A 6,713-nucleotide genomic window follows, 5' to 3' on the forward strand; every position below is an offset into this window, starting at 1 on the left:
ATGAGTACTATGGACTCTGGAGTCTTGTGATTTCATCAGTATTTCAATTTAATTTTTTAAAGAAATATGTTTTAAGAAAAGCTTGAAAATGTGAAGTGAGTATAACCAAAACAGCAACATCAGCTTGAGTTTGCTGGAAATCTGAAACAATATTTGGGGGAGGCATGAACTTATATGAATTGAGTGTTTGCTCCAAGACCCACTTCACACAGGAGAAAAGTGCAATGGCCTACACTACCCACCAAAGCAGATCTACCTCAGATGTGGGGCAGGAGATCTCTGATGATACCATCCCCTGAGGAGAGAAAAGGGGGATGGTTTCTGCATAGACCCTGCTGTCACCACCACCACCACAGCTGCCCCAGGCTTCAAGATGAGGTCCTATGCTTCATACTTTGTGGAAGCAAAAATTACATTTAGACTTCCAACTGCCTAATCTGCAGGCACAATCAGGTAGTTGGACCTGTAAGTGGCAAACAGCCTGGGTGGAGAATGGCAGGCACAAGAGAGATTTGTTCCCCCCAAAATCAGGGATTAAAAATAAGTGATTAAGGACACTACTGAGGTCCTACTGTCGGGAGTGGAAGGAAGATTGTTCAGCAGTTGCTCAGAGCCAGGAAGCCTGTCAGAATAGGCTTCAATCAACATCTGAGTTGTAACTGAAAGCACTGAATGACATGAGCTGCTGCTCAACTGGGACCAGCAGCCTCTTGTGAGAGTCTCTTAATAGTACAGTTTCCCACAGAAGGACCCCATGCCACTGCCACTCCAAGTTACAGGCAGAGCTATAGGGTGCTCCATGTATACTGTACTTACGGCATCATGTTGTCTTAATCTGGCCCTGACCTTGCCTGGGGAGAAAGTGGTAGGTGAAGGGGATGCAATGAAAATGTGATTTAAATGGTTCCGTTAAAAAGAGCCTAGAGGGAGAAGAGTAGCTCATTTTTTTCACACATGCTGCTGTTGACAGCAGAAACCGGATACAATTCTCTCAAGGCCACAAGGCTGGTCTTGTATTCTTGCCTAGTCAACAACCCCCTTCATACTCATGAGAGTTTTAGGGTACACAAGGAAGGCAGGAAAGGACCTTGAGGGACAGTGACACTTTTGTTTTAAAAAAGCAAGCTTAAGAGAGACTGAACCATATCCTGTAGTTCTTAGGGCTTCATTTTGTCCAAAGTTGGAGCCTGGTGTTTTCAACAGGATATCCCCCTTCCACACCTTTTCTATGAGACAGTGGATATATAAGGTAGAAAAATTGCAACCAAAGGACAAATTCTGCCCAGCCTTATCCAACTTGCAACTGTAGTGTAGTTAATGGGATTTATAAGACTGAATTTGGCTCTTTGACTTGTGTTGGAAGGATAAGGACGGAAAGTGTAGCACACCCCTTTTGAGCCAGAGTTTGAAAGCCCAGACTGTCATTACGCACATGAAAATTGTGGAAGCGATGAAAGGTAGTTAGAAGTCTAAGTGCCAAATTTGCAAGCACAATCAAGTAGTTGGGCAGCTAAGTGACAATAACTGTGGGCACAGAACTGCAGGAATAGAAAGGGAGGCCAGTAAAAAAGAAAAAGTCAGACAGTTAAAATCAGTGACCAAGAACCTAAAGGGAAGATGTATCATAAAACACAGGAGAGAAGAAGGAAGCTGGAAGGTGGATGAAGTTTTCTATAATTTCAGTTTCAAGTTTCAACATTTTTATGTCAATAATTTACAAGGGTAAACAGTAACATAACACCAAGTATTTGAGGGACGAAAGTAAATTTGGGCCTACAATAGCAATGAACCTTGTAATGAAGTATAGTTGGGAGGCATATTGCTACCTTTAAATATTAAGCCATTGCAGTGGGGTGTCTTTTTGAGATAAGACACAATATTTTTTGCTCATTTTAATAGAAATAATAAAAATGAGACACTAAAAAGACATCATTACTTGAAGAAGTAAGAGAAGAATTTAGAACTCCTATTCTACAAGTTAACATAAGAAAATGTCACTCCTGTACTGCAGCTGTACCTGACTATCAGCAATCCTCAATTTATTTTTTAAAGTGTGTTAGGTGAAAGCTGGTGACCTGTGTTTCAGGTGATACTGATATACATATGAACTCTGCATGTGTGTAGATAAAGACTTTATTTCAGGCAAAAATAAATAGCTGGCAGTAACAGAACTCACTCTCTCTCCACTGAAAGAATGCTATGGGGCTGAATATAGCTACTGCAGTAGTGCAATAAAATGAGATGAGCTTAACACTACCAGATGGTACCCTGTACAGTGCCTGAAATAAAATGGAGAATTAGGGTGCCCTAAGGTGTGCACAGGGAAGGCAATTACATGAAATAAATGGGCCTCAGGCCTAGATGATGCTTGAGTATGCTACACAGGAGACAGATAGTACATCTGGTGAACAGATTTTATCACACACTGGAAAGCTATAAAGCATGTCGCTGAATTTCAGATCTGGGTTTCACAATGACATTTTACCTGTGTTGGTATTCAGTGCTGTTTATTTTTAAAGGTGTTGTAATCTCAATGATGTGTTTTAAAAGCCTTCTTAACATTGTTTTCTGATGTGCCGCATTTTTTGGACAGATTGATGTAACACAATGGTTTTTCATGGACAAAATACAAACTACTCGGGCTGCAGCCAATCACATTTTTTATTGAATATATCACACTGCTGATGTGATTTTAGTAATATGATTATACTTGTCAGCACTCCCTGTTTGGGAGGAAGTCAGTATTGTTTTTAACGTTAACTCCCACATCTCCGTTTCCCAGCAAGGTCTCATTGTCTGTAAATTAGCACAAATTCCTTTATATTTAAATCAAATATATGAAACTATTCAGGGGACATCTATTACAGTGAATCATGGGGGTACTTTGCTTTTATCTTCAGGAGGAGTTTAACTTGATTTCTGGAAACTCAAAAAGCTCACTTTTGAGTATAACATTACAGCTAACAAGAGTAAAATTCTTTATTATTATAATGGTGGGGTTGCCACTTAAAAGACTGAGAAAATTCATTTTAGGTCCCCTTCCCTGATATTCACTCATTTTCAATATATCCTCTTCATTCTGCATAATTTGGGGTATTCTTCCCTTCAGCTTCACAATGAATAAACTCATCCCAGAGAATTAAAAATGCTACCAACTTAAATAAAAAGAAAAAATAGGTAGAGTAGAAGGTAAACTTTCTGACAGAAAGATCTATGGACTGTGGAATAGTGTCTCTATGGAAATGGTGAAAACCCATCCCATGAGATATTTAAAATTAGGAGAGCCAAAGCACTAACAGTATACTGTGAGGATACAATCCTGCCCTGATTTCCAGTGGAAGGACTAGATACTTCTGATACCTGCAGTTCCATGTACTACCATATTCATGATCTAAAACTGCAATTTAATATCAATAATAAATTGATTTGGGGCTTACCTATATAGGGAAATTTACTGCCATTAACATGGGGGTATAATTATATCACTATGGTTATACCACTATAATTCCCCATATAATAACTTTTAATCCAAATGAGTGCCTATTTCAGATTAGCTTTTGTGACTCCCTAAGTGACACAAGTATAGTAATTGATGCCAGTAAATTTCTCGCTGTACGTAAGCTCTTAAGCTCACTGTCCTGACTTCTGGATATCTGGGATTCCTGTAATAAATTACTTCCTTGTTGATGGGGAAAAGTCTTAGGTATAGACATAGGGTACTAAATTCCCACTCAAGTTTATTCAGAGGAAAGTGTGCGCCTGTGTGTGCCCGTGTGTTTCCCTATACAGGTAGGCCCCAAATAAAGTTATTAACAATATTAAATTGTAGTTTTGGACCATGATAATAGTACATGGAATTGCTGAAATACACACACACACACACGCAATGGCAAAAGCAAGTTCCATCTTACAACTCATAAATGTTTTTATCATTTACAGATTTGGGGCAAAAACCCCTTTGTATTAAAGTTCTAAATAGAATTCTCTGCATCTGATATTCTTTTTTAAACTATGCCATGTCTATATATTTGTTTTAACCCCTTATCAGAATATTTTATTATGCTAAAATTTTAAATTATTTTCATGCACAGTATGACTATAATTTTAAAAGTTATTATATTTCAACAGATGTAAATGAATGCTGATTTAAACCATGTAATTTTGTTGTAAATAAAAACTTCCACTTTAGATTTTAGAATACACAACAACAAAGGTCTGTTTTTAATTGTAGAAATGTAACTTGCCACTTTTTTGGAATAGTCCTGCAATAACAAAAATAATGATGAAAATGACAATATAGTTTTCAAAACAGTCATGATCTTTTATTTCCAGGTACTACCCTAACCAAATTTTTAAGCTAAGGAAAGGGTTATAAATACAAATGATGACAAGCTATTAAATGTGCCACTACAGCTGAGCAATAAAGTACTGCAAAATAGTACCTTTCAACCATCAGTTATTCAAAGACTCTTCTTGTCTATGTCCGCAGTCAAATGCTTTATTCATCTTCATATCTGAATGCTTAAGGCTTGACCATTAAGCAGAATTAGTTCTTAAACCACTAGGAATGGTAGGAAGAAAGGAAGGAAATAAACAGGAAAAAAAAAGAGTAGATAAAGTATTTTGGCTTCTGTGAGACACCCTTGCCTCCCACAAACATACAAGCATCTCTCCTCACACACAAATTGGGCAACTGCTCAAGTTGAATTCTTTGTTACAGTTTTCTGTACTAAAAAAAAAAGCCACTGCCTCTGAGTCAGAATGACCTCAAGATTAACAAAATACCAAAGAAATATGAAAGAATAAGCATAAATCGCAATGAGAGAGCACACTGTGGGAGCATCTACACGATATGCTTTACTGCACAGTAGAGCAAATTACTACACAGTAAGCATCACCACGTACACATGCAGACACTTACTGTAAATACAAGTAGCAAATTAACTCCTGAGTAATACCGCACAATAACGTATGTGTAAATGCTGACCAGGAGAAAATTTGCTCCCGGTCCACCCCAGCACCAGGCAGCCCCCTCAGTCTAGCCCCAAGGCCATGGGGCTGGGAGCTTATCCAGCCCCAAAGCTAAGGCAGCTCTTTGCCCGCCCCAGCCCTTAGCCCTTAAAAGCTTGTGGGGACGCTGGGTCCCTGGACCACCTGCAGCCAGCTTCTGGCCACTGAGTTGCACAGCAGAGGCCCCAGGCCAGCCACAGCAGCCTACCTGGATGCTGCGTATGAGCCCCAGCACCACATCACCACATGGCTTCCAGGCCTGTGCCATCGCACTGTGCTGGGTGCTGCAGGCATCTGCCTAACCTGGCAGCACCTTGGGCCACCTGCAGCCAGCTTCTAGCTGCTGGGTCCCATTCCAGCAACCTCAGGCCAGCCACAGTAGCCTTCCTGGACCCCGCTACTGGTATCCAGCACAGCATTGCTGCATGTGGGCCTGCCCCTCACTGTGCCTCTATGCTGGGTGCTGCACACACCTGCCCAGGCCTGCCAGCACTGGGACTGCCACACAGAGGCCCAGCAGACCACTGAGGGAGCCATGCTGGCATCCTCCCTGATGGCGCACACAGCCTCCCAGGGCTGCAACTGGTCCCTGGAGGAGACTGTGAACCTCATCATGCTGTGTGGTGAGGCCGAGGTCCTTAGCCAATTTGCATAGAGCGAGCACTCCAATGCACACATCTATGAGGTCCTTTCCATCCACTTGCAAGAGCATGGGCACAACCAGTTGGCATGCCATAAAGGTCAAGGCTTTGCAGGCTCAGTGCATCACTGTCCCTGACCACAACTGCCGGTTGGGGGCTGCCCACAAGTCCATGCCCTTTATGCAGCAGCTAGATGACATCCTCATGCCCTGGGACCCTGTCTGGAGCTATGGTATGTACTCAAGCCCAGCAGCCTGCCCAAGCTTCTGTTGAGTCCTGACACCTGGGGGAAGGCTATTTGAGCAGCTCCAAGCCCATCCCACTACTCTCCCCACCCCTGGCCTCCTCCAGCAGTTCCAGGAGCCCAGGCCAGTGCCTGCCTTGCCAGCTTTGGGTGTGCAGGCCCACCCAGGAGACCAGAGCGGCCATGGCACCACCAGCCCTCAGCTGCTCCAGCTCCTACCCAGAGGAAGCCTCTGCCTGAGTAGCTGGATGCGGAGCATCTGTGCCCCAGGACACCACTAGGAGCTGCACATCCTTGCCGCCATTGGGGATGAACTCAGGCTACCAGATATACCTGCCATGCCCACCTGGTAAGCCCCACACTGGGGGGGGGCCTCCCCACCCCTACCCCTGCACCTGCCTCCTCTCCCCACCAGCCCTGCCTTATGATTTTTTATGATATCCTTTACAGAGCTAAAGGATAAAGCAACTGCACACCCAATGCAGCCCAAAGCACAGTAGGTAAAAACCTGATCACCTCTCAAGTGTCAGAGAACTTTTCTGAACAGAAGAAAAACTAGTTTGCCCACCCAGTCAGGCTAGCTACCTTCCTTCAGTTTGTCATCCACTAAAAAGCCCAGGCTTTGTGGAAATTTTTACATTTCAAAGACACCAATTATTACCTCTCAGGCAGAGTTCCATTGCTTTTGTTCTCTCACCCAGAAACCAACATGCAACTTTATTGCACTGGAGATACTTCTAGGAACACACACACAATCCTGATCTGCAGCCCCCTGCCCCCCCCATAGCCCCACAGTGCCCCTCACTCCTGACCCACAG

The 6,713-nt window shown here is 42.9% G+C and overlaps 1 long non-coding RNA gene across 1 annotated transcript in view; it reads left to right on the forward strand.

Annotated features, from left to right (window-relative positions):
- The window catches only part of LOC109301747, a 42,800-nt gene that overhangs the window by 5,276 nt on the left and 30,811 nt on the right, over positions 1 to 6,713 (forward strand). The gene's annotated exons all lie outside the window — the stretch shown is intronic.

This window comes from Gavialis gangeticus, unplaced genomic scaffold (assembly GCF_001723915.1).
Source record: "Gavialis gangeticus isolate Ggan-Ray unplaced genomic scaffold, GavGan_comp1, whole genome shotgun sequence".
Classification (NCBI taxonomy): domain Eukaryota; kingdom Metazoa; phylum Chordata; order Crocodylia; family Gavialidae; genus Gavialis; species Gavialis gangeticus.